The sequence below is a fragment of the Hemicordylus capensis genome, chromosome 1 (assembly GCF_027244095.1).
Source record: "Hemicordylus capensis ecotype Gifberg chromosome 1, rHemCap1.1.pri, whole genome shotgun sequence".
NCBI lineage: Eukaryota > Metazoa > Chordata > Lepidosauria > Squamata > Cordylidae > Hemicordylus > Hemicordylus capensis.
The window spans coordinates 424,698,866-424,725,780 of NC_069657.1; the positions used below are offsets into that span (position 1 = coordinate 424,698,866).

At 42.1% G+C, this 26,915-nt stretch overlaps 1 long non-coding RNA gene across 1 annotated transcript; it reads left to right on the forward strand.

The window, feature by feature from the left end:
- Positions 1 to 25,910, forward strand: LOC128340141 (uncharacterized). The gene is made up of 4 exons (XR_008313490.1): positions 1 to 299; positions 2,668 to 2,758; positions 16,872 to 16,933; positions 24,523 to 25,910. It is a non-coding gene; the product is annotated as an uncharacterized LOC128340141 (long non-coding RNA).
- The last annotated feature ends 1,005 nt before the right edge of the window (positions 25,911 to 26,915 follow it).

Genomic DNA, 26,915 nt, shown 5'->3' on the forward strand with positions numbered 1-26,915 from the left:
TCCCCCTTTGAAGAAAAACACCTCCTGCAATTTGAAAGCTTGCTCCTACTTGCACCTAAACCACTCCTTGCTGTGACTGTTTTCTATTTCCATGGGGCTTTGTATGAAAGGGAGCATTCAAAAATGGAAGCATTCAAAAATAATATCTCCCACCTGAAGTCTGAAGTAGTCCAGTCCATTCTATTTGCTCAGAACTTCCCTATCTCTTTCTGCTGTGTATGTAAAACAGACCTTAGGCAGCAGAATAAAGTGGTAAAATCTTGAGGGACCTGAGGGCAGAGTGGAGTGGATCATGCCAGGTGAGGGATGCCTTTCTTTAATGTTCTGCCATGTATAAACCTCACTGCATGCATATAACCTTTATATGCAAGCATATAATTGTAAACTGCCCAGAGATAATTGTAAACTGCCCAAAGATGCAAGTTTTGGACAGTATAGAAATATTTTGAATAAATAAACAATCTAAACTAGCATATAAAGGAGAGAGTTTTGTTGTGTTCGTTTTCCTCCTGCAGGGAACTTTTTAAACAAGGGAGAACATAAAAGAACAGTCCTGTTGTATCAGGACCAAGGAAGAGCTAGTCCACAATCCTACTCAGGGATGTAGCTATAAATGAGTGGATAGGTTCAAAGAATCTGGGTCCCCCAGTTCCTGAGGGCCCCCCAGCTCCACCCCTCCCTATTTTCTTCATCATCTCCCTCACTTATCATCACCATTCATCATCATCTCCCATTGGGGAGAACATGGGCCCCCTCGCTCTTCCCTAACTACGCCCCTGATTCTGCATACAGAAGGTTCCAGGTTCCCTCTAGCATTTCCACGATAGAGCTGAGAGCGACTCCAGCCTGCAACCTTGGAGAAGCTGCTGCCAGTCTGCGTAGACAATACTGAGCCAGGTGGCTCAATGGTCTGACTCGGTATAAGGCAGCTTCCTACATTCCTATCCTGTTTCCCACAGTGGCCCACAAGATGCCCTCTCTCCTGCTCTTGCTGCCCTGCAGCTGGTATTCCGAGGCATCCTGCCCCTGAGCCTGGAAGCAGCCTTTTGTCATCAAGACTAGTAGCCATTGGTAGACCTGTCTTCCATGAATTTGTCATTAAGGAGCATTAATGACTAAGGGCCAAGCTGCCTAAGGGACCAACTATTCCCATAGTTGGCTATAGTTGGTTGGCCTGAGATATGCAGAAGAGGCTTTCCTGTGCATCCTGTTCTTCCGCCACACAGCTGTTGGTGACACGTGAGCGAGCCTTTTCAGTTGTGGCCTTGGCTCTCTGGAACTTCCTGCCCCTTGATCGTCTTCCTTCCTTCCTTCCTTTCAATTTTAAACAGAAGTGGAACACTTGCTTATTTCATCAGGCTTTCTCTTCACTCTCTCCCCCTAGACTTACTAGTCACTGCTGTTTTAATGATTGTCTTTTATATTTGCATTTTTATTCCAGATGCTCCAGTTTTTATTACTTTATTGTTTTTAAATACTTTTGTAAGCTGCCATAAATTCATATGGTTCCCAGAAGCTGAAAATTTGAAAAATAAATAAATAAATAAATAGATCAATAAATATCTGAAGCATGACCGCATGTAAAATATTTTAATAAATAAAGAAATGATTCCTCCACTTGCAGTCTGGTACCATCCTTTCTACCACCTCAGAACTGTTTTCCATCTCAGTCTGCTGCATAATTAGACCAGACCTTATTTACTTCTGAGTAAATGTATATAGGATAAAACAAGCACTTATGGAAAATAGAAGATGCTCTTATACAAAAGTTTTCATGTCTGAGCAGTCTTATTTCAGTCTTCATATGCTCATTGTAAGAGAGCAACTAATAATTGGTTTGACTCACGTTGTAGGACACTATGTAAACAACTGAAGAGTATTTACATACAATATAGATCGGGCTCAGAACAAACTCTCCCACCAATCTATTTTCAGATAAAGCATACAAAAGCAGTCTCAAATTTGCTAAGCATCAAGCCTCACGAAATGCCTGGAATAAGCTTATAATGGCTACTAATAATAAAGATAGCCACACTTTTTGGAGAATTGTCTCTGTAACAAGCAGAGTTAACATGCCTTGTAGGATTTCGGCTAGATCGTGGGAAACCCACCTTTTTACAGTTTATAATGATGCACAGCCTAGCCAGGTTTTTGTACCACCTTTGATTGATATGTTACCCCGTTGCCCCCCGTTACTCCTGTAGAAATAACAAATTTAGTAGGACGTTTAAAAATCGAAAAAGCCCCTGGTCCAGACCTTATTCTTCCTGAACTATTAGAAGTTAATATAGAATGGTGGGCCTTAGTTTTAGCCAATTTATTTACATCTATTAACAGCACGGGAATTATACCAGAGCAATGGAAAACAGCAATAGTTGTTCCCATATTTAAAAATGGTTCTCATTTGGATCCATCTAATTATAGGCCCATAAGCTTGCTGTCCGTGGTTGGTAAGCTATACGCTCTTTATTTATTGGACAAGCTTGAGGCATGGATCTCAGAGAACCAGATTCTTGGGATTGAGCAAGCAGGTTTTAGAGCAGGCCGCTCTACTCTAGATCATTGTATGATCTTGTATCATCTAGCAAAAAAATACTCTAGTGGCCCTAAAGGCAAACTTTTTGTTGCTTTTATAGATTTTAAATCTGCGTTTGATTCAATTTCCAGACACTTATTATGGTCCAAACTTGAAAAAACTACAAGAGACAAGAGACTGTTATTCCTGTTGATGCAGCTCTATTCCACATCTTCATTACAGGTTAGGTATGCCACTAATGGGGCTCTAACTGATTTAATTCCTTCTGCTCGTGAGGTCAGACAGGGCTGTGTCTTGGCCCCTACATTGTTTAATCTTTTTATTAACAATTTGGTCCAATGTCTGGAAAAGGTGGATTCACATGCACTGAAGCTGTCTGATAAACGAGTGCCGGTGTTGTTATATGCGGATGACGCAGCTGTATTATCTCAGACTAGACTGGGTTTGCAAAGATTGCTGTATGCTTTTGCCTGCTACTGTAATGATAACAAGTTAGTTATCAATTATAAAAAATCAAAGGTCCTGGTTTTTTCTAAATCCAGGAAAGTATACAAATGGGTAGTAAACCAGAATCGTATTGAGCAGGTTTACAAATGTAAATATTTAGGCATTTCCCCCCAATATAATCTTAACTGGAATACCCATCCATATAGCCCGCAAAACTCTTAGTGCCTTTTTGCGCTTCTACTATTCTAAAGGAGGCCAGTATATACCTATGGCACTCCAGGTATTTCGGGCTAAGATTGTGGCTCAATTACTTTTTGGAGCATCATTATGGATACAGGGGGTAACAACTGAATTGGAGAAAGTACGGTCTATATTCCTAAGAGCGATCTTTGCAGTGCCTAGGTGTGTGCCATATTCTGTTCTTTGCCTGGAATCTGGGTCTTTTTCTATAGTCTGTAAAGCTTGGGAATCTACTTTTGCTAGATGGATTAAACTCTATTTAGAGATTCGGGAATTTTCTTTTTTCCATTACTTATAGTTGGACTCTTATCTAACTCCCTGGATATGTTATGTAAACAACAAAATAATGCAATTGGGACTGTCTCCTTCTGAACTACTTACTCTGGAGAATAATAAGGTGAAGGAAATACTATTTCTACGGTTGCATGACATTGAACGTCAGGAACTTACATCTTCGGCTAACAGGACCTGCTCTCCCCTACATTTTGAGATAACCCCCCCCCCCATGGGAGATAGAGATGCAAATTAACTAACAACGCTTCGCTTCTCCAAGTTTTGGCTTGCGTTTGCTCGTGCTTGCTTAAATGTGCTGCCCTCCTCTCTTTTAGAAAGGAGGTTCACTAAGGATTCTACAGTTACGGTTTTCTGCCTCTGTGGCTCTGGCCTCCTGGAAATGGTTACCCATGTTTTGTTATATTGTTCTTTGTATCAAGGTGTTAGAGAAGAACTTGTTTTCCCCAATTAGTTAGATTTCCTGGGACGTGTGAGCTTTTTTATACACAATATTGCCTTGCGGACACAAGCTGTGAGATCACAAAAGTGGTGACCAATTTTTTTTATATTTCTATGAGATAAAGGTCTCAATTTTAGTAGTTGTTTTACTGTTTTTAAAGTAATCTATCCTGGATGCTTGAATACTGTTTTATTGTGTGTAATTATCAGCCACTATTTGTGTATATTAGTTATATTTGTTCTGGTTTTTTATCTTTTGGCTGGCCAATGGCTGTAATAAAAACTGACTGAAAACAACCACTATGCCACCAAAACCTGCCATCAAGGTAAGGGGGCCCCACTAGATTTGAAAGAAACTCACCAGAAAACACCTTGTCAAAGACCTGCTCAAACGGAAACCTGGCCCTCTTGCAGTGGGATGCTCTTCTCCCCCGCCCCCCGCAGTGAAGCACTTTTGCAAAGGTGCTGTGAAGAAAAGCCACTGTGAGAATTGGGCTCCAGCTCCCTAAACTGTGAGGATCTGACATACTCATTACCCTCTGGTCCCATGGCGCTGGTCTTGAGAGCCAAAGGCCTTTTATTTCTCTAAAGGTAAAATGTGCTGTCGGGTCAGTTTCAACTTCTGGCAACCACAGAGCCCTGTGGTTGTCTTTGGTAGAATGTATGTATGTATGTATCTATCTATCTATCTATCTATCTATCTATCTATCTATCTATCTATCTATCTATCACATTTGTACACTGCCTCAGACTTTCGTCTGTGGGCGGTTAACAATAGCATAAAACAGTAAATTATATATATAAAAACTTAAAACAATTTAACAATTTAAAAATCACCTACAAATTAAGCAGTTTACCATTGCTTCCTCCCGTGAAGTATGAGATAATGCCTTTCAGCACCTTCCTATATCGCTGTTGCCCAATATATTGAACTGACAACCTCTGGCTTGATAATCCAGTGGATGCAGGTGAGGCCTCAGACTTGCTTAGCTATTTGCACCTCTTCATGACTAGCAAAACCAGAATGATGCAAAATAGGAAAAACAGCATAATAAATTATGGAAATGGGCAAACTGCTCATTGCATAATTAATAAGACTGAGATTCACTTTTCTAAGCACAAAACATGAGCCACCTAGGTATTTATAGATATAGATATGCAGTATTCATAGGCCAGGGAGTTGTGACTTCTCAACTAGGACTATTATTTACAATAAACATTTAAAAACCCTTTGGAAATGTGATGCTTCATAAATAGTAAATAGTAAGTAATAGTTACATTTATTATGCTTTATAAATGGTAAGTATAATTACTTATATTATACATATACATATGTATGTATGTATGTATGTATGTATATTATAACATACGTATGTATAATATACACATATAGTTACATATACAGCAGGGAACCAACATTTTACACTTTGAAAAAGTAAATTCCAGCTTTATTAATTATACAAATTGAATCAATATGCACACATTTCCATAATTTAGTCAGCCTCTCCCCACCCCCTGACCCCCCACATTGTTTGCGTCATTCTGGTTTTGCTAGTCATGGAAAGTACAAAGTCAGGAGCTTTGTCTGTGTGTTGAACTGATGCCAAAGTAACAAGAACAATATATAATTATATTTTCTGTGCAAAGCCATTGTCTCACAGTTCATGTTAGGGTCTTGTGATATAATATTTCAGCACAATATTTGTTTGTTTATTTATTTATTATATTTGTGCACTACCTGACATGATAATAGTTTAGCACAAATTCTATTTATTTATTTATTTATTTATTTATTTATTATATTTGTAAAGTAAAATGTGCCGTTAAGTCAATTTTGACTCCTGGCGCCCACAGAGCCCTGTGGTTTTCTTTGGTAGCGTACAGGAGGGCTTTACCAGTGCCTCCTCCTGCGCAGTGTGAGATGATGCCTTTCAGCATCTTCCTATATTGCTGTTGCGTGATATAGTAGCAGTGGGGATTTGAACTGGCAACCTTCTGCTTGTTAGTCAAGCATTTCCCTGCTGCGCCACTTAAGGTGACTCATTATATTTGTACACTGCCCCAAACTTCCATCTCTGGGCAGTTTACAGCAAAATAAACAAATTAAAACCTTATAACAATTTAAAACCACAAGTCTAGTTAAAAAGCTTGGGTGAATAAATGTGTCTTTAGAGACTTTTTTAAAAGTCAGAGATGAGGATGCTCTTATTTCAGCAGGGAGCGCATTCTAGAGTCTCGGGATGGCAACAGAGAAGGGCCATCCCCGCGTAGCCACCGGACAAGCTGATGACAACTGCAGACGAACCTGTGCAGATGGTCTCATTGGGCGATGGGGCTCATAGTAAAGGAGACATTCTTCTCTTAAATACATTCTCAGTAAGCACACAACCTGATTCAGCTCTTTCAAAACAAAATGTATCATGACTAGTTGTACATAATGTGGACAAGTATACTCATGCCACTGAGAGTACAGTGGTCCCTCTACTTACGAAATTAATCTGTTCCAAATGCACATTTGTAAGTTGAAAAGTTCGTAAGTCGAAAAGCGATTTCCCATAGGAATGCATTGGGAACGGATTAATGCGTTCCGGAGCCTAGAAAAAAGACACAGACCCCCAGTAAGGCTTGCAAACTGTACAGGAACATTTCTTTTCAAGAACAAACAGGCAGTAAACAGGCAGGCAAGTCAAGGAAACCGCATGTAAAATTTGTAAGTCGAGGAAACCCCATCTAAAAATTTGTAAGTCGAAAAAACCGCATCTAAAACCGGATCTAAAACTGCCGTTTGTAACTCGAAAAATACTTATGTCGAGTAGTTCGTAAGTCGAGGGACCACTGTAATTCAGTATGGATAGCTGGCAGCTGGCAGAGGGCTGAAATTCAGTGGTATAGCATCTACTTTGCATGCAAAAGTCCCGAGATTCAATTCTTGGCATCTCCAGGTAGGGGCAGCGAAGTCTCCTGTCTGAAATTCTGAAGAGTCACTGCCGATCAGTTCTGCAAGGCAGACCTAGATGGACAATGCTCCACCCTCAGATATGCACTTCAGGCACACATCTAGTGTACATCATGGTTTGTGATCCAGAAAGTGGTTTACACCCACAGAAGAAGCCCATTTACAGATCTCTAGGGCTGGATTGAGACAACATTTGCCAACTTTTGTTGTAGTGGATCTTGATGGGTTTCCTCAAGGTAGCACCATACCATATTGTGCTGCTAGGGAAATGTGTGTCAGGAATTAAAATCTCAGATGTAATTTGAAATAATCCTCCTCCTCCTGCTCCTGCTCCTCCTCCTCCTCCTTATCGTCTCAAAATCTCAATGTGTTTGAACTAACCACTTTTTGGGATGGGGGAAACTATGGGAACAGTAGCAAGAGCTCATTTACTTGTCATGCAACACCTGTGTGTATATCATTAAAACACACACTGTGGGGTAGAACACATGCTTTGCAAAGAGAAAGTCCCAGTTTCAATCCCTGGTATGTCCAGGTAAGGCAGGAAAAGATCCCCGCCTGAGACCCTGGAGAACTGCTTCCGGTCACAGTTGGCAAGAAACTTGGGCGGGGGTGTGTGTGTGGAAAAAAATATGTTTTGGGGATGAAATATATGCTGCACTATTTGGGGATTTTGACTTTTGGTCCTATTGGTGCTACATTTTTGTTCCTATCCCACTGTTCAGGACTTGTGGCATCACTAAGGAGGAGCAGCACCCACACATGTCATAGGATCATAGGAAGCTGCTGTTACCAGCTGAGCTTATTCTGCCCGGCTCCCAGAAGCCTCACTGTTTACAGTTGCATTTCCAGGCTTGGAGAATGCACTTTTGCTATGCTCAGGAACTGTACTGCAAAATGAGCTCCCAGTTTACACAATACTTGAGGACAAGTCACTTAGTTGGCAGTGGACTGGTCGCCCCTAGATTTGAACACCGGCAATACAAATTGGAAAGGGGATTAGTTTTGCATTCCCTCTGTTGTAAATCTGTCAGGCTAGCCAGACGGAGCTTAAAACAGGCAGGCAGAAGTAACAGCAAAGTCTTACAGAAAGGAATTCTCCAAACCAGGGCCAGTCCGATTCAATCCAATCAATCCAACAGAGTCCAAAGCAAAATCCACGGACAAGGTCAACACAGTCCAGGGTCCAAACACGGTCAAGGCAATACATGAACACAGCTGATTAGCTCACAGGAAATTGACGTTGCTATCAGCAGGGTAGCTGTAGTACAGTCGTCTTAAATAGGCTGACCGCCAGTGCTGTTAATCATTCAAGAGTTCCTGAGTCAGCAGCTTTGTTTGTTGTTCTATGCATGCGGCTCCTTAACTCTTGCTGTCTCTTGGACTGGCGCCTCTCCACAGCTGAGAACTGTTGTGCCTCCTGCACAAGAGCTGTCTCACCCAGCTCTAACTCCTCTTCCACTGCCCGTGCATTGAACCCACTCTCCTTTGCAACTTATGGTCCTTGCCCTTCCTCCTCTGCTGTCAGCTCTGTCCCCTCCTCCAACTCCTCCTCGGAGTCTTCCAGCATGCCCATAACATCCTCTTTCTATGAGTGGTCCCCAGCTAAGCAGACTCCAGAACTAACTATTGTGAGTTGTCTAGCATCCGAGGTCGTTTTGGACTTGGAATGAACTCTAAAAATTCCCCTCATCCTCTTGCAAGAGAGATAACACCTGTTGCTAATGAAGCAATGAGGCTAGGAAGGGAAAGCAGATAAGACAAGTGCAACAACAGCCTCCATCACAATAGGGATGAGTCAGTGATGTAACTTTGAAAAGGTGTCCATTGAAACTTTGGATAGATTTCTGGGGAAAGTCAGTTCCAACACAGGATATTATCTGATGCTCTGCGCCCGGCCCAGCTAGTTTAGTCTTACTGCTTTTATTATTTTTCTTTCAATAAACTCCTTTGTTATTTAATTAAAACCTCTCTCAAGCCATTTTATTGAGTTCATATGCTTGCACAAATTAAGGCTGCTTGGAACTGTCTCCCCTTCTGAGCTAAATTCCCTTCATTCGCCTGAACTGGGGATGCTGACCAATCACCCTCGAGGCAGTTCCATCAACACTGATATATACTAAGTCAGACCATTGGTCCATCTACCTCAGTATTGTCTACACAGACTGGCAGCTACTTCTCCTAGGTTGCAGGCAGAAGTCTCTCTCAGCCCTATCTTGGAGATGCCAGGCAGGGAACTTGGAACTTTCTGCATGCAAGCATGCAGGTGCTCTTCCCAGAGTGGCCCCATCCCATAAGGGGAATTTCTTACAGTGCTCACATGTAGTCTTCCATTCCAATGCAAACCAGCATGGACCCTGCTTAACAAAGGGGACAATTCATGCTTGCTATCACAAGACCGGTTCTGTTAGTGTTGCATAAAAAGCACCTTTTGGCACCTTAGAGACTAACAAAATTATTGTAGGGTACATTTTTGTGTATTACAGTCTGCCTCATCTGATGTGTGTTAACAGTAGAATTATATTCAAACATTATTAATGAACATAAAAAGAGCCCTGCTGGATCAGGCCCAAGACCCATCTAGTCCGGCATCCTGTTTCACACAGTGGCCCACCAGAGGCCTCTGAGAAACCCACAGGCAAGTGGTGAGGGCATGCCCCTCTCTCCTGCTGTTGCTCCCCTGCAACTGGTATTTAGAGGCATCTTGCCTCTTGGGCTGAAGGTGGTCTATAGCCCTCAGACTAGTAACCATAGATAGACCTGTCCTCCATGAATATATCTATAGGAACATAATGAACATGTTATGTGAATGACTGTACATGTGTTCACTTTAAAAGTAAACCTGGGTATAGACCCAGTCAAATGCAGGACGTGTGTTGAACATAATGTGTGAATAACTGCATACAGATGCAGAACTGTATGTGCACACACTATATAGATTGAAAGTGTGTTGAACTTAACATGTCAATAGGGCTACCATAGTTACCTGAATACAAGACTCTGAATTTAAGACAAACCCCATTTTTAAAAAGTAAGGCAATCCTACCATCCCATCTGTTTCCTGCAGGAACTACATATAACTCCATTATTTGTTGAGGGACTTAAAAAAAAGGAAAACAAAGAATGAAACATTTTGCAGGGTAACATGGTTAATGGATCCTCTTTGAAAGTACTTGTTCCTACAAGTACAGTCGCCTGCCTTCTGAAGCTTGTACAATAGATGGCGCTGTGACCACATGTATCAAAGGGAAGCGCACACAGCAAACACTAAAAGAAAGCCGTTCCAGCCATTCTAAAAATAATAAAGAGGCCTCTTGCCAAGCACTCACAATGTTTGTTCCTCAGAGCGAGGCACAATAAGCCTGCATTCCAGTGGTCAGAGAGAAAGCCAGAGCAATCACTGGAGGGATAGTGCGAGTTTTGTCTGTGTGCGATATCCTCCAAAACCAAGCCTGTAGAAGTGAGCTGATCATTTAGGTGCCATATAAAGAGACAGACCAGATGGAAATTGTGCCTTTTTATTTGTTCCAGTGTGAATTTAGCATTCTTCAACTGGCACAGACAGGTTAGCTCTGCAAACAGAATCCTGTGGTCTGCAATCCAGGGCCTAACAATGGGTTATCAGTTGAAAATTTCCTGCATGTTGTAATCATGCAGACCTGTTGGTGTTACCTGTATTCTTTGGCTACAGTCTTCTGGTGCATTCAGGAAAGGGATTGAGGAGAAGATGCAACTGGCCCAGTAAAAATTCAGATGGAAAAGAAAATGTGACTTCACTTTGCACTGGACTTGGGCCAAATCCAGAGCAGATTCTTGTTTTCCCTTCGTTTAGCCCGCTGTAATGCTTTGCACACAGCAGTGCTGGAAGGGAGGTTTCATGGTATCTCCCAGGAAGATCGGAGTGCCCATGTGATTTGGGAGAGATTGAAAGTATGGCCCATGTTATTTTACATTGCCAGTTTTATAATGATGCTAGATTTGAGCTTATTTGTCCTGAACTAATCCTTGCTAACTTGGCAAAGAGGCACCTTTTAATGTGGTGATTCTCTTTATTTAGCAGGGGGAGAGTAACTGGCCCTATCCACATCTAGCACAGTAGCTCCAGTGACTGTTGCTGGTGTCTATCTGTTGTTTCTTTTTAGGTTGTGAGCCCTTTGGGGACAGGGATCCATCTTATTTATTTATTATTTTTGTGTAAACCACCCTGAGCCATTTTTGGAAGGGCGGTATAGAACTCAAATGAATGAATGAATGAACTTGCCTTATACCCAGATTCAGATAACTTATGTTTATCTCGTCTTTTAGCTGAACAGAACGTAGCCAGACTGTGGAAGGTTGCCAAATGTTGTTATATTGTGGGTAGGATACGTCTGGAGGTTATGAATACTCCTTAGTTGGTTATTTTACCAATGTTAATTATAATCTTATTCCTTTATTTTATTTTTATATTTGTTATATTGATATTGATATTTGCATTTTTAATGTTCTCTTTTCTGGTCAATGACTGTAATAAAATTGAACTGAACTGAACTGAGCTTATTTTCCCTTCGAGTTGCACTTTTAGGCCCTGATACAGCAAAGACAATCTTCAGGAAGAGACTATGTTCTATATACAGCTTAGGGGCATCAGACTGCAAAAACCTGGAGGTGGAGTAGAAATCACAATGTGTTGAACACATGGAGGTCGTTCAGTGAAACTCCAAAGAAGCACTCGTGCAGATTTTATTCTCGACAAGCTGAGGCCTACTTTGATGTCAGAGACTAACTCCTAGCATTTAGGTGCATAGTAGTTTAGAGCGTTCAAAGCACTTCATACAAATTTTCCCAAGAACATTTACAACAACCCTGTAGGGTAGGCTACATGGAAGGCAGAGGCTCAAAGACAGGAAGCTTGCCCAGAGCCAGCTACTGAGTAGGCTACTGAAATGAAGTTTGCGCTGAGGACCTTTTGGCTTATGGCTCAAATATACTTTTAGCCATTCAGCCACATCACCTCAACCCACTTGCTCTAGGCCTCCCATGGCAAGGTCTAAGGGCACATGATACAGTCACTTGCTGACGCGAAGCATTTTTAACAGGATGGGTGATTACCTGGGAACCCTAGTTTTGCCACCTTGAGTTCAATGATGGAAGAAAGGCAGGATATAAATGTAATTACAATTGTTGGAGCGTCTGGCTGGCCTGAAGCCACCTGATAGTACTTCCTTCCTTCTAGGCAAACACAAAGGAGGAACTTGCATGATCTTGCATGATCTTTTTCTTGCATGGAAAAAGTGCTCCATCATTTTCCAGAGAAGTTGCCCAGGTCTGATTAAGTACTTAGTCTCTGTTGATCTTGGAATGGGTCCCTTTGCATATCCATTTATGTAAGAATACTCATGAAGTTTTCAGTCTTACAACATGAATAGCTTAGTGCAGGCCAGCACTATCCCCTGCTTAGCAAAGGGGATAATTCATGCTTGCTACCACAAAACCAGCTCTCCTCCCATTTACAGCTAAGCTGCCGTCAAGTCATTGTTGACTCCTGGCGACCATAGAGCCATGAGGTTTTCTTGGTAGAATACAGGAGTGGTTCACCATTGCCTTTTCCTGCACAGTATGAGATGATTATTTTCAGCACCTTTCTATATCGCTACTGGCCGACATAGGAGTTTCCCATATTCTGGGAAATACACCAGCGGGGATTCAAACCAACAGCCTCCTGCTCTCTAGGCAGGTTGCTTCCCCGCTGTGCCATTAGGTCGCTCACAGCGGAGGGGAGGGGAAAGGAAATAATGGTTGTTTGGGCTCCCACACAATGCACATCTCCCTCTTCTCTCTTAGCTCAGTTTGCTTCCAAGGGGTTCAGATGACCTCTTAGCTCTTCAAGCAGCACTAGTTCACACATGCACTTCAGCAGTAAGCATCTCCTTGACGTGCAGAAGGTCCCCGTTTCACTTCCTGGCATCTCCAGTTAAGGCTGAGGAAAATTCCTGCCCAAAGCCCCAGAAATCCGCTGCCAGTCAGTGTAGACATTACTGAGCAGGGTGGACCAATGGTCTGATTCAGTGGATGGCACCAGAAGAACACAAGAGCAGCCCTGCTGGATCAGGAACAATGCTAATCTAGTCTAGCATCCTGTTTCCCACAGTGGCCCACTAGATGCCTCTGGGGAGTCCCCAGGCAAGAAGAGAGAGCATGCCCCCTCTTCTGCTGTTGCTTCCCTTCTGCAATGTTTTCACTATCACTTCAGTGGAGTAATTGTTGCTCTTTGCTACCTCGTCTCTGATGCCCCTCGGGCTCAGTATTGCTTCTGATCCTGGAAAAGATGGGGTGGGCTTTAGGAAAGAGGCCGGAACATCACTAGGGGGCACTGAATGCTCCAGGACACCTCCGAGGGAGTGGCAAACTCTGGCTCCGGAGGGCTGTTGTCAGGGATGGGCACAGCCCAACAAGAGGATCCATGGAAGGCAATTTGCTAGAGCTGTGCAGGGTCTTGTTGGAGTTCCAGTGCATCGACCTTTTGCACCAAATATCCTAATGACCACTAGGGGCATTGGGAGTAGAGATAGTGAGTAAGGGTCTCCCTAGCTGTTCTGCCTGTCACTACTCTATGACCCCTGATATGACTCTTCAGGTTTTGCCTGTGCTGAGTCAGAATCCCTTCCTTTCCTCTTAGAGAGCAGATGGAAACATCTCTCCCTCTCTCTCTCCCTACCTATTCATTATGTAATGCTTTAGATTAAGGATTAGGTTTTTCCTATCCGAAGGTGTACTTCACCAATAAATATACTGAGGGTTTTATTCTACAAGAATCTCCAAGTGTCTTCTCTAAATAGCTGCAACAACTACACTCTGCAAAGTGCTCTGTAACTGGAGTGGGTAAGTTCTTTAGTGCTCTGCTAATCAACTGGGGGATAAAAATTAGAACAGGAATGGGAAGGGTGGAAATGACCCAACACTGTCCACTTTTGAAGGCTTCGGGGTATTTGGACTCTGACCTCGGGAAGCTGATTTCAGGTTGGAGTTTTCTGACCCCATTCAGCTATGTTTGGAGCATTTTGGAGCTCCAAATGGCAGCAGGAGAGGAGTCCACTCACCTCCCCAATCACGGCTGGCAGGGGGAATGCATCTTCTGGCATCTCTCTGGCCTCCAGCTGCCCACTTGCTTGCTCATGCATTTTTAAAAATTTCTTTGTTTTTAAAAAAATGTTTTATTCAATATTTTATTCACAATTTTAAAAAGAAAGCATAAGGTTTTCTGGTGTTATATAAGGACACAAGAACAGCCCTGCTGGATCAGGCCCAAGGCCCATCTAGTACAGCATCCTGTTTCACACAGTGGCCCACCAGATGCTGCTGGAAGCCTACAGCAGGAGTTGAGGGCATGCCCTCTCTCCTGCTGTTACTCCCCTGCAACTGGTACTCAGCAGCATCCTGCCTTTGAGGCTGGAGGTGGCCTATAGCCCTCCGACTAGAAGCCGTTGATAGACCTCTCCTCCATGAAGTTATCCAAACCACTCTTAAAGACTTCCAGGTTGTTGGCCGTCACCACATCCTGTGGCAGAGAATTCCGCAAGTTGATTACGTGTTGTGTGAAAAAATACTTCCATTTGCTGGTCTGAAATTTCCCGGCAATCAATTTCATGGGATGACCCCTGGTTCTAGTGTTATGGGAGAGGGAGAAGAATTTCTCTCTATCAATTTCTCCACACATGATTTTATAGACCTCTATCATGTCTCCCCGCAGTCATCTTTTTTCTAAACTAAAAAGCCCCAGGTGTTGTAGCCTTGCATTGTAAGGAAGGTTCTCTAGGCCCGTGATCATTTTGGCTGCCCTCTTCTGTACCTTTTCCAGTTCTACAATGTCCTTTTTTAGATGTGGTGACCAGAATTGTACGCAGTACTCCAGGTATGGCTGCACCATAGTTTTGTACAAGGGCATTATAATATTAGCCATTTTATTTTCAATCCCCTTCCTAATGATCTCTAGCATGGAATTGGCCTTTTTTACAGCTGCCGCACATTGAGTCAACACTTTCAACGAGCTGTCCACCACGACCCCAAGATCCCTCTCTCTTGATCAGTCACCGACAGCTCAGATCCCATCAACATATACTTGAATTTGGGGTTTTTCGTCCCAATGTGCATCACTTTACACTTACCAACATTGAACTGCATTTGCCACTTTGTCGCCCACTCCCCCAGTCTGGAGAGATCCTTTTGGAGCTCCTCACAATCCGTTTTGGATTTCACTACCCAAAAGAGTTTGGTATCATCTACAGATCTGGCCACCTCATTGCGTACCCCTACTTCTAGATCATTTATGAATAAATTTAAAAGTACCAGTCCCAGTACAGATCCCTGGGGGACCCCACTTCTTACTTCCCTCCATTGTGAAAACTCTCCATTTATACCTACCCTCTGTTTCCTGTCCTTCAACCAGTTAGCAATCCACATATGTACTTGTCTCCTTATCCCATGACTGCTAAGTTTTCTCAGGAGTCTTTGATGAGGGGTTTTAGGTGGTGCCCGGATTCTCTTTAGTATTTAGGCATGGTGATTCCAAATGATCTTTCTTATTTGGTAAATTTAAATTTCTCTAAATTTTTTAGTCAGATGAAAAATGATTTAGATTGATGGTCTGTGATACACTTGAGTATTTGGGGAAAGATAAATTTGCTTGAATATAACACCAAAACTTATGTATATCTTAAGAGGCCTCCCAGTTTTTATAACTTTATCTTATTATAAACAATTTTACAAGATAATTAACAGGTTTATATGGGAAGGTCGCCTACCAAGATTTTCACTTGGCAAGCTCCAATTTCCGGTGGAAGAAGGTGGTTTTAATTTCCCCCACTTCCAAGCTTATCACTGGGCTTTTATTCTATCTTCAACATTGAGTTGGAAAGCTGAGCCCAGCTTTTGGATACCCCATGGGCATGACTGGAGAGTTACTATTTAGCTCCATTATCTGCTTATCAGGTATTGGGTTTGTTATTTATTCACTCTTCTAGTAAACTACCAGCAGTTCAGGCAGCTAAACATATATGGAGGACATATATTTAGGCCTTAAGCATGGTCTTGATCCTTTTCAGCACGCAAAGCTTACATTACGGATGAAACCGGATTTGAAGATTGGGCAGAAACCTTTCTATTGGGCCAATTGGACAATAACTAATATTATTACTTTAGATCAATTAATTACCTCAGAAGAGGTTTTTAACTCTTTTGATATTTTGAGAAATGAATTTAATATCCCTTCAAATGCCAGTTGGCAATATATACAATTAAGGCACCTTTTAATACAGTTATTTGGACATGATGCACTTGCTGCTTCAGAAACTCCATCATTAATACTGGATTTGGAACATCTACCAGAACAAGCTAAACCTACAGTTCCATTTTATTTAAAACTTAAAGAGAAAGAGAAATTTGATATTGATTATATTTGTGTATTATGGAATCAGGATCTTGAATATACCATTACAGTAGACCAATGGTTAATAGCATTAAGGATAATAAAACGAGCATATATAGATCTTAAATTGGGACTTTCAGCAAAAAATTTTCCCCCACTCTTACTGGACTCCCCAGAGGATGCTCAGAAAGGGCTGGGTTCAGAATGCAGTTTGCTGGAGATGTAAAATTTATGAGGGGACATTGTCGCATATGGTTTGGTCATGCCCAATTATAGCATCTTTTTAGGATGAAGTCCATAAAACTGTAAATAAGACACTGCAATTATCATTGTTTTTTAAAGACAGCTATGTTCTCCTGCGATATATTCCCAGGATATGGAATTTAATGCTTTATCAACAACTATGGATTCTTTGCGCTTGGGGAGTGGCCAAAAAGATTATAATTCAACATTGGAAAAACAGATTTACTCTGGAACTTCAGCTTTGGACTACTGAAATGTGTTCAGTATCCACATTTGAATTGGTTTTTTTTTTTTTTTTTTTTTTTGCTGTTTAGGCAAAGAAGAAGAGTTTCAAGCTATATGGTGAACATTTAATGAATTGTATGTGCTTTAGAAGGTAATTACATATATATGCATTTTTGTCAGTTTTTTCTTCTTTCTTTCTTTCTTTCTTTCTTTCTTTCTTTCTTTCTTTCTTTCTTCTTCTCTTTTTTTTCTTTTAAAACTTCATATGAAAGTGTTTCATTCTTAGGAATATCTTAAAGTATAATATTTGTTCTCTCTCTCTCTCTCTCTCTCTCTCTCTCTCTCTCTCTCTCTCTATATATATATATATAAAGGAGTCTTTGATGAGGAACTTTATTGAAAGCTTTTTGGAAGTCCAGGTATACTATGTCAACTGGATTACCCTTATCCACACACTTGTTGACACTCTCAAAGAACTCCAGAAGGTTTGTGAGGAAAGATTTGCCTTTGCAGAAGCCATGCTGGTTCTATCTCAGCAGGGCCTGTTGTTCTATGTGCTTTACAATTTTATCCTTGAGAATTTTTTCCATCAATTTGCCTGGAACAGACATTAAGCTAACCGGCCTGTAATTTCCTGGATGGCCCCTAGTTCCCTTTTTGAAAATCAGTGTTACAATGGCGGCTACACAGTTCTCTGGTACAGAGCCTGATTGCAGGGATAAGTTATATATTTTAGCAAGGAGGCTGGCAATTTCACGTTTGAGTTCTTTGAGGACTCTTGGATGGATGCCATCCGGCCCTGGAGATTTGCTAGTTTTCCGTTTTTCTAGACAGTTTAGAAAATCATCTCTTGTCACTGCTATCCCTCCATCCCTCAAAAGTCTGTTTTAGGAACAGGTATATGCTCAGTATCCTCTGCTGTGAAGACAGACGCATTTAGCTTCTGTGCAGCCTCCACATCCTCCTTAATAATCCCTTTCACTCTCTCATTATCCAAAGGTACAACCACCTCCCTGGCAGGTTTCCTGTATCTGACGTATTTAAATAAGTTTTTGTTATTCCCCTTGATGCTTTTAGGAAAATATTCCTCAAACTCTCTTTTTGCCCCCCTTATTATCACCTTGCATTTCTTTTGCCAGAGTTTGTGTTCCTTTCTGTTCTCATTTGGGCAGGCCTTTCAATTTTGGAAGGAAGTCTTCTTCCCTTCTATGCCTTCCTTGACATTACCTGTTATCCATGCTGGCATCCTCCTGGACTTAGTGGTACCCTTCCACCTTTTGGATATACAATCTAACTGGGCTTCTAGTATTGTGGTTTTGAGTAAACTCCATGCACTACTGATGTATGGCAAATATAGGCCGATTGCTTGACATAAGCTACGCCATCTTGTTTATATTCCAGACCATATTTGAAACTGCTTATGCTGAAATAAATCTTCCCCCTGGCTGTTAGGTTTCCCCATCATTAGCAAGAATTACATTTAGTAAGTAAACCGCAAATGCTGAGGAAGCAAGATAAGGCTGGTCCAGACTGGCCAACTGCTTGCACGCATATTTTGTAACCCATTCCCAAGAAACAGGAACTTTAGCTAACCACGAGTTATGACATATATCTGCCTTTCCTGTGTAACTATTTCTATGCAACTGACTCCTGAATGTATAAAAGTAATGTCTTTGTTGATTAGTCTCTGTCCTGCTTTGAGCGTGAGCCAAGCAGCACCTTTGCTACTTAAGGGCAAATAAAACTTTGATCTTAAGTCCTCTCGTCTGGGCTGATTATTGGGCTCCATCTGCCCAGGAACGAACCTCCCCTATTGGGGGCAAGGGGTGCCTCATACTCCAGTGGTGCCGTGACTCGGATACACACTATGGAGCGAAGTGACTCTCTTGATTCTCCCTTTCAGCTTTCTTTTCACCATACTCATTTTGGAGAAGTTTCCTCTTCTGAAATTCAAAATGTCTGTGTTAGACTTCCTTGGTGATTCTCTCCCCTCGTATGCTGAATTTGATTGCACTATGGTCACTGTTCCCTAAAGAGTTGATGACACTGACATCATGCACCAGGTCCTGGGTGCCACTCAGGATTAAGTCCAATGTCACCTTCTCTCTGGTTAAATCAGAATCGCATTGAGCAGGTTTACAGCTATAAATATCTAGGTATAATATTTCAATATAATCTTAATTGGAACGCCCATAGGCTGTCTTCAATTCATATAGCCCGTAAGACTCTCAGTGCCTTTTTGCATTTTTATTATTCTAAAGGGGGTCAGTTTGTTCCCATGGCTCTTCAGGTATTCTGTGCTAAGATTGTGGCCCAATTACTCTTTGGAGTCCTGCTACGGATCCAGGGAGTGTCAGTGGAACTGGAGAGAGTACAGTCTATTTTTTTAAGAGCAATCCTCACAGTGCCTAGGTGCGTGTCATACTCTGTTCTATGCTTGGAATCTGGGTCTTTCTCCATAGCTTGTAAAGCCTGGGAGCTTACCTTTGCCAGATGGTGTAAACTCTGCTCAGAGATTCAGGAATTCTCTCTTTTTCAATACTTATGGGTGGATTCTTATCCCAACCCTTGGCTAACATATGTAAATAACAAAATAATGCAACTGGGCCTTTCTCCTTTTGAACTTCTCACTCGGGAATGTAATAAGGTGAAGGAAATACTATTTCTCCAGTTTCATGACACTGAACGTCAGGAACTAATGTCTTTGGCCAACAGGACTTGTTCCACTCAGCATTTTGGGATTTTGCCACTTAGGGGAGATAGAGGTGCCAATTACTTGACAACGTTGCACTTTTCTAAATTTCGGGTCTCATTTGCTCGGGCTTGGTTAAACGTGTTGCCCTCTTCTCTTTTGGAACGGAGGTTTGCTAAAGACCAATCTGCTACGGTTTTTCGCCCTTGTGGTGCTGGCCTTCTGGAAACTGTCTCCAATGTTCTGCTATATTGTTCTTTGTATCGGGATGCTAGAGAAGAACTTATTTCCCCTTTGTTACTCAAATTTCATGGGAGGTGTGAGAGTTTTTATACTGTCTCGTAGATGTAAGCTCAAAAACTGTAGCAAAATTTTTTATATTGCCATTAGGTTAAGGTCTCAGTTAAGTGCTTAACTGTGGGAGCTGTTTATGCTTTTTAAACTAATTTTTTATGAATGACTGCATTTTGTTTTATTGTGTTTTATATTGTTGTATTGGATATGTTTGTTGTTCCTATTTCTGCTGGCCAATGGCTGTAATAAAATTGATGATGATGACGACCTTCTCTCTGGTTGGTCCCAAGACCAACTGTTCTAGGGCACAGTCATTCAACGTATCTAGAAATTTGACCTCTTTGTCATTACCTGACTGTGAATTTACCCAGTCTATGTGTGGGTAATTGAAGTCACCCATTATTACTGCCCTGACTCTCCTTGACGCCTCCCTGATTTCCTCCTGCAACTCCCAGTCACTGTCAGTGTTTTGATCCGGAGGGCGATAGCACGTCCCCAGTGGCACATTTCCTTTCAGGCCTTGTATTGTCACCTACAGGGTTTCTGTGGCGGACTCCGGTCCATCTAGGTTTTCTACCTTGTTAGATTCTATCCTTTCTTTTACATACAGTGCTACTCCATCTCCAAGGTGCCTTTCCCTGTCCTTTCTATAGAGTTTATATCCAGGGATAACAGTGTCCCACTGGTTCTCACTGTTCCACCATGTTTCTGTTATGCCCACCATATCTATTTCTGCGTTAGCAACCAAGCACTCCAGCTCACCCATCTTGGCTCAGAGGCTTCTGGCATTGGCATATAAGCACCTATACACTTAATCTCTTCCCTGGTGTATGCTATCTTTCCTTTGACTCCTTGACCAGCTGGCACAGCCTTCTGTCCAGGGGCGTAGCAAGGTTGGCGTGGGCCCAGAGACAAGATTTCAAATCCCCCCCTCACTGAAGCTCAGCTCATGAAGTAAAGAAATCTTAAATGAGGCTGAATAGTGGAAACAAAAAGCATAGTAAAATTCACACACACACACACAGCCTATGTGCCACAATAGAACATCATCCTAAATTATTTTTTAAAAGGTTTTGTATATTGTGGACGATGCAAGTCACTTAATGGTGCTAGAGAAAGACATGCTGTTCTGGTAGCTCCAGGTCTTAACACTCACATCAGTCTCAGAGGATGAATACAACTGAAGGAAGCCCAGGTGCGTGCATGGCTGCGGGAGTCATTCATGTGACTTGCCTCTGGGGGGCCCCCTGAGGCAGTGGGCCCCCAGACAAGTGTCTCCCCTTGCCATATTATAGTTATGCCTCTGGGTCTCAGCTGTAATGGTCAGCTATTTAACTGTCCAAACAGCCTTTCTCGGGAATATGAGGGAGGGATTTGTACTTCTCCTCTCCACCGGGCTCCTTGTGATCACAGGGGCTTGTTCCAGGCTCTCATGCACACTTCCCGCTAAACTCCTGCAAAACTCCAGTCTCCTGTTTGCTATCCCTTTTCACTATGCTTTCTCGCTATGCTCTCAGGCCTACACCTCTTATGTAGAGAGCAGGCTTCCAAATGAGAGACAGGATGTGGGTCAAAGGAATGTGGGGCCTTCCCCAACCCTAGCTGACTCCACCCCCTCCAGGCAGGGACAAACTAAAACACAGGAATTTACTAGCCCTGGCCCTCCTTGTTGAGCCCTCCCTTTTGAGATACGATCCTCCCCATCTCTGGCATTTAAAAAAAAATAAAAAATCTGAAAACCCATCTTTTCACCCAAGTTTTCCCAGTTTTTTTTTAAATGGCCTGTTTTAATTTTATGGTTGATTTTAAATTGTTGAATTGTTTTAACTTTTTATATGTGTTTTAATTGTTTTATGATGATGAAAGTTCAAACAAACTTTCAGAGACAAAAGTTTGGGCGGTATAGAAGTTTGATAGAGAGATAGATGCATGCTAGCCCTGGCAAATAACAAACACAGAGAGACTATGCTAGCCCTGGCAAAATAACACACAAACAGACTAGGACTTATCTTTTAAAGAGAAACCAGTCCCTCAAAATCTCCCCTCCTCCTGTTAGTTACTTCTGCTGTTATATTACTTCCCCTGTTGTTCCTTTTCTTGTTCTTCTGTTCCCCTTTTCTGTTATAGCACTTCCCCTATTCCCCTGGTATAATACTTCCCCTATTCTTCTGTTATATCACTTCCCCTGAGAATCTTGGATGTTACATTACTTTTTGTCCACTATTCTCTGTGATGAATACAATTTCCAGGTTACTTAAAAAGGACGAGTTTAAAAACATCAGATGGTTGGATTCATTTGTAATTAAAAACACAAAATCCAGTCATCGTTACCTACGTCTCTGCCTACTTTCAGAGCTCTCTTTCTAGCTGTTTTTCCTCTGGGTTTTTTTTTTCTTAATTTTCCCCCTAGACTTCTATGGAAAGGGGAAAAAACGATCCCAATCCTGACAGCCTGAAGGGTCCAAAGGATGGACTTTGTGATTGTGCACAGCTCTACAGTTTGCTGAGGGCCCCTTGAAACTTGGAGTGGTCTTGGGGGAGAAAGCCCAGCACACTTCAGACACAGACATAGGCTAACCCAATGTATATTTTAGGGATGTGCACAAATTGATTTTTAAAAATTGATTTGTGCCAAAAACAAATCACCGCTGATTGTTTTGTGTCCAAATCAACCCCCTGCCCCAAATCACCCCAGATTTGATTTGCATTTGCTTTGATTCAATTCAGATTCAGATTGATTTGGACCACTTAACAAGATACAAGAGGCACCAAATTTGGGTGGTGGGTAGATCCCCATGAAAATTTCAAGGTAGTGGGACATTTGGTGGATTTTTAATGAATTATTCTAATTTTTGCTGATTTTGAACATTTCCTCCTTAGGAAATAATGGGGATTCGATGTCACCATATCCCAACCCTAACAAGGATCTCCAGCTTTCATTTAAAAAAGAAAAGAAGAAAAAAAGCTAAGCTCTAGCCCTGGTAAAAGTGGACTTATGGAGCAAAATGTACAGTCATTATTTTTCAAGTGTTCAGATTCTTTGGTGTATAATAACTTTTCCTCATAATGAATCCCTATCAAGATATATTGCACACCTTCATTTCTTATGTTCATTTTGACTGTCACTGGATAGTGCCAACTGTCAACTGCCATGTGCCAACTCCACCCCACCCACCCACCCCCACGCACACTGGGGTACTCTATTTTTTTAAAAGGTATTTTTGAAGTGTTTAGATTACGCATTTACATTTCTTCTATTCATTTTGACCCCATTGCTTTGCAGGTGTGTGTGTGTGGAGGGGGAGAATTAGTGACATCCCATGTTCCAACTACCCGCAACCCACAAGCCATTGGTACTCAGTTCATATTTTAGGATTTTTTTATTTTTTATTTTTGGCAGTTTTAGGAATTTTTTGAGGTGTTTAGACTTTTTGGTGTGTAATGAATCCTCATAGGGATTCATTATGAGGAAAGGTTATTAGACATCAAAGAGCCTAAACACTTGAAAAAAAAATCCTAGAACATAAACTGAGTAGTACTCCACAGCCTTGTGGGTGGGAGGGGGTGTAGTTGGCACATGGCAGTTGACAGTTGGCACGGTCATAGGAGGAAAGCTGGTCTTGTGGTAGCAAGCATGACTTGTCCTCTTAGTTAAGCAGGGTCCATCTTGGTTACAAATGAAAGGGAGACTAGAAGTGTGAGCACTGTAAGATATTCCCCTCAGGGGGATGGAGCTGCTCTAGGAAGAGCATCAGAAGGTTCCAAGTTCCCTCCCTGGCATCGCCAAGATAGGGCTGAGAAAGACACCTGCCTGCAACCTTGGAGAAGCCTCTGCCAGTCTTTGAAGACAATACTGAGCTAGATAGACCAATGGTCTGACTCAGTATATGGCAGCTTCCTATGTTCCTATGTTCCACTGTCCAAAAGACAGTCAAAATGAATAAAAGAAATGAAGGTGTGTAACGAAGCGTCATAGGGATTCAGAGGGAAAGTTATTATACACCAAATAATCCAAACACTTGAAAAGTAGTGACTACACATTTTGCTCTTTAACACCACTTCTACAAGGGCTAGAGCTTAGCTTTTTAAAAAAACATAAACTGGGGATCTGGGGAAATTAATAGGAGCGATCTGAATCTCGAATCAATTTGAATTGAATCAGGCATGATTCGATTTGGATCAGAATCTAGCCAGTGGACCACAGGGGTGATTTGTTTTGTTTCCAGATCACCTGAATCTGCTAGATTCTGGTACAAATCGATTTGTACCTGAATCAGTTTGCACATCCCTAGTATATTTCCCTGTGAAGGAAGCAGGAGAGGGGATTCAAATATGATTAACGGAATTCGTTAAGGTGCATTCTTTGCCTAGGAAATTGTGGCACAAATGACTCCCCTCAAAAGGAAATGAGTGCTGCCTCAGAACATTCAAACACCCTAATCTAGAAATCTTCCAGCATTTGTTTTTTTGCTTTTGGCAGCCAGGACCTCTACAAGAGGCCAAGTCCAATGCCAACGCGGAGTTGGAAAAAGCACAGGCCAGCCTTAAAGCTAAATTAGCATCGATGAGCTAACTGTGTTCCATCTCCAGCATTTATGATTTCCTAAAATGCAGCTGGCAGAAGAAGATAGGCTTCAACCTGTAGGGAATAATCACCACTCAAAGGAGTCCTGTGTTGCTGATGCCTAAATGGTATGTTGGGGTTGACTTGTGGGGTTTATTATAATTCCAGGCTTCTTCTCTTTCTCTTCCAGAGCCAAGATGTTAGCAGTGCCAAAGGAGGTCCCAGCAAGATGCACTATGAACACTGGGAAGGAGCGATAATGGTGGACTGTGAATCTTCTGCAGGGAGATTGCATCCCTTTTTAAGTTCTCTACTCTAACGTTGTGGGATAGTGGCTAAAGCAGTGGACTTCAGCTTGCACAGTGGTAGTGCATCTGCTTTGCATGCGGAAGGTCCCAGGTTCAATCCCTTGGATTTCCAATTAGGACAGGGAAAGACTCCTGTGTGAAACCTTGGAGCGCTGCTGCCAGTCAACGTAGACGATGCTGAGCAAGGTGGACGGATCTAGATAGATCTTTCATGTACAAAGATGGTGCACCTCTGGTCACCAGATCTTAGAGCCAAACAAGAGGGGATGGTCATCAATTGTACTGACCGTTGACCTTTTATGAAAAGTGGTGAATAAATTTAATAGATGGTAAGAATTCATAATAGCAGCCTGCCAAGTTGCTTGTGACGTTTCCAAATTAATCAAGTGATTCCTCCCCCCACCCCCATATGGGTACAGCTTCACCTTCTTACAAGATACTTTATTTGTGAGATATTTATTTATTTATTTATTTATTTATTTATTTATTTATTTAATTTTTATACTGCCCTAGCCAAAGGCTCTTCTTAACAGAGATTGATTGTATCTTCAGCTTTTGAGTGTTTTTTTTCAGTAGATCTTTGGATTTCATTCATTTGATTGATTGATTGATTGATATACCACCTTCCAAAAATGGCTCAGGGCATTTTACTATGGATGAAAATGGCGATATAAGCTGAAAAACAGTATTTCAGACTATGTTCTAATTATCTAATTCTAGAATCAACATGTGTGTACACACACACACACACACACACACACACACACGCTTATTCTTTTGATTTTGTGTGTGTGTAATCCCCTGATGAAGAGCATCAGATCAAAATGTGTTATGATTCCTCAGTAAAAAAAATCCCATAAGGAAGTTTCTTAATTTCATATATTCTTTGAAACAGTTGATCTTTTTGATCTTTTTTTCCATTTCCAAATGATGCTTTCATACATTATCCCACTTGACAAAACCCTGATTTTTTTTTTTTCAAATCCTCAAGAGATCTGAGAGCCTAACTAGATGTCCCAGGGAATGAATGGCTGCCACCAACCAATGACTTTCCGATGCATCTCCCTATCATATTTAATAGAACAAATCAGCCAGCACAGTGTAGTGGTTAAAGTGTTGGACTAGGACCGTGGAGACCCAGTTTCAAATCGTCATTCAGCCATAGGAACATAGGCAGCTGCCATTTGCTATGTTAGACCATAGCTCCATCTAGCTCAGTATTGTCTACACAGATTGGCTGCGGCTTCTCTAAGGCAGGGGTGTGCATGGAATCGGCTAGCCCATTTCAGTTTGAGTGCGAGCTGTACTCGAACCTGACCAGGCCAGTTCGGTTCAGCCCCCATCGACCCCCCGCCCCCCTGCCCCAGTTCAGGTCAGTCCAGGGGGGTTCGCAATTTTTTTTTAAAAAAAAAAGTACCTGTAGCCTCTTCGGGGGGCTTCCTAAAGGCTGCCGGTGGGGGTGTGTGTCCACCTCATTTATCACCACCGTGGCCCGTAAAACCTTCCTTTTTGGCAGATCGGCGCAGCGGTCATTTTGCCTGCTGCCGCACATACTCAAATGGTGTCTGTGAGGCCTGTCATTTGAGCATGCATGGCGGCTGGCAACACGGGCAGGGGGAAACTTTGCACACACCCCACCGCCTTTAGGAACCTCCCCAAAGGGGCTTCAGATACTAAAAAAAAATATTTAATTTTTTTTAAAAATTCGCGAACTGGTGCAGGGGTTTGGTTCCGGTACGGACAGAACCAGTTCAGTTTTACTTCGAACCCCCAAACTGAACCATCAAACCACAAACCCCTGAACCAGTTTGCACATCCCTACTCCAAGGCTGCAGGAAGGAGTCTCTCTCAGCCCTACCTTGGAGATGCCAGGGAAGGAGTTTGGAACCTTCTGCTCTTCCCAGAGCAGCTCTAAACCCTAAGGGGAATATCTTACAGTGCTCACACATCAAGTTTCCCATTCATATGCAACCAGGGTGGACCCTGCTTAGCTAAGGAAACAAGTCATGCTTGTTACCACAAGACCCGCCATGAAACTCAAAGGGTGACTCTGGGCCAGTCACATCTCTCAGACTAACCTACCTCCAGGGACATCATTAGGAGGGTGTCCCATGGAGCACAGGCCCCCAGTAAATTGCTCAGAGCCCCAAATCTCATCAGCCTCCTCCCTCTTCCACAACATCTTCCAGGAAGGAAGTGCAGCCATGGAGGCACCTGCACGTAGGAACATAGGAAGCTGCCATAAACTAAGTCAGACTATTGGTCTGTATAGCTC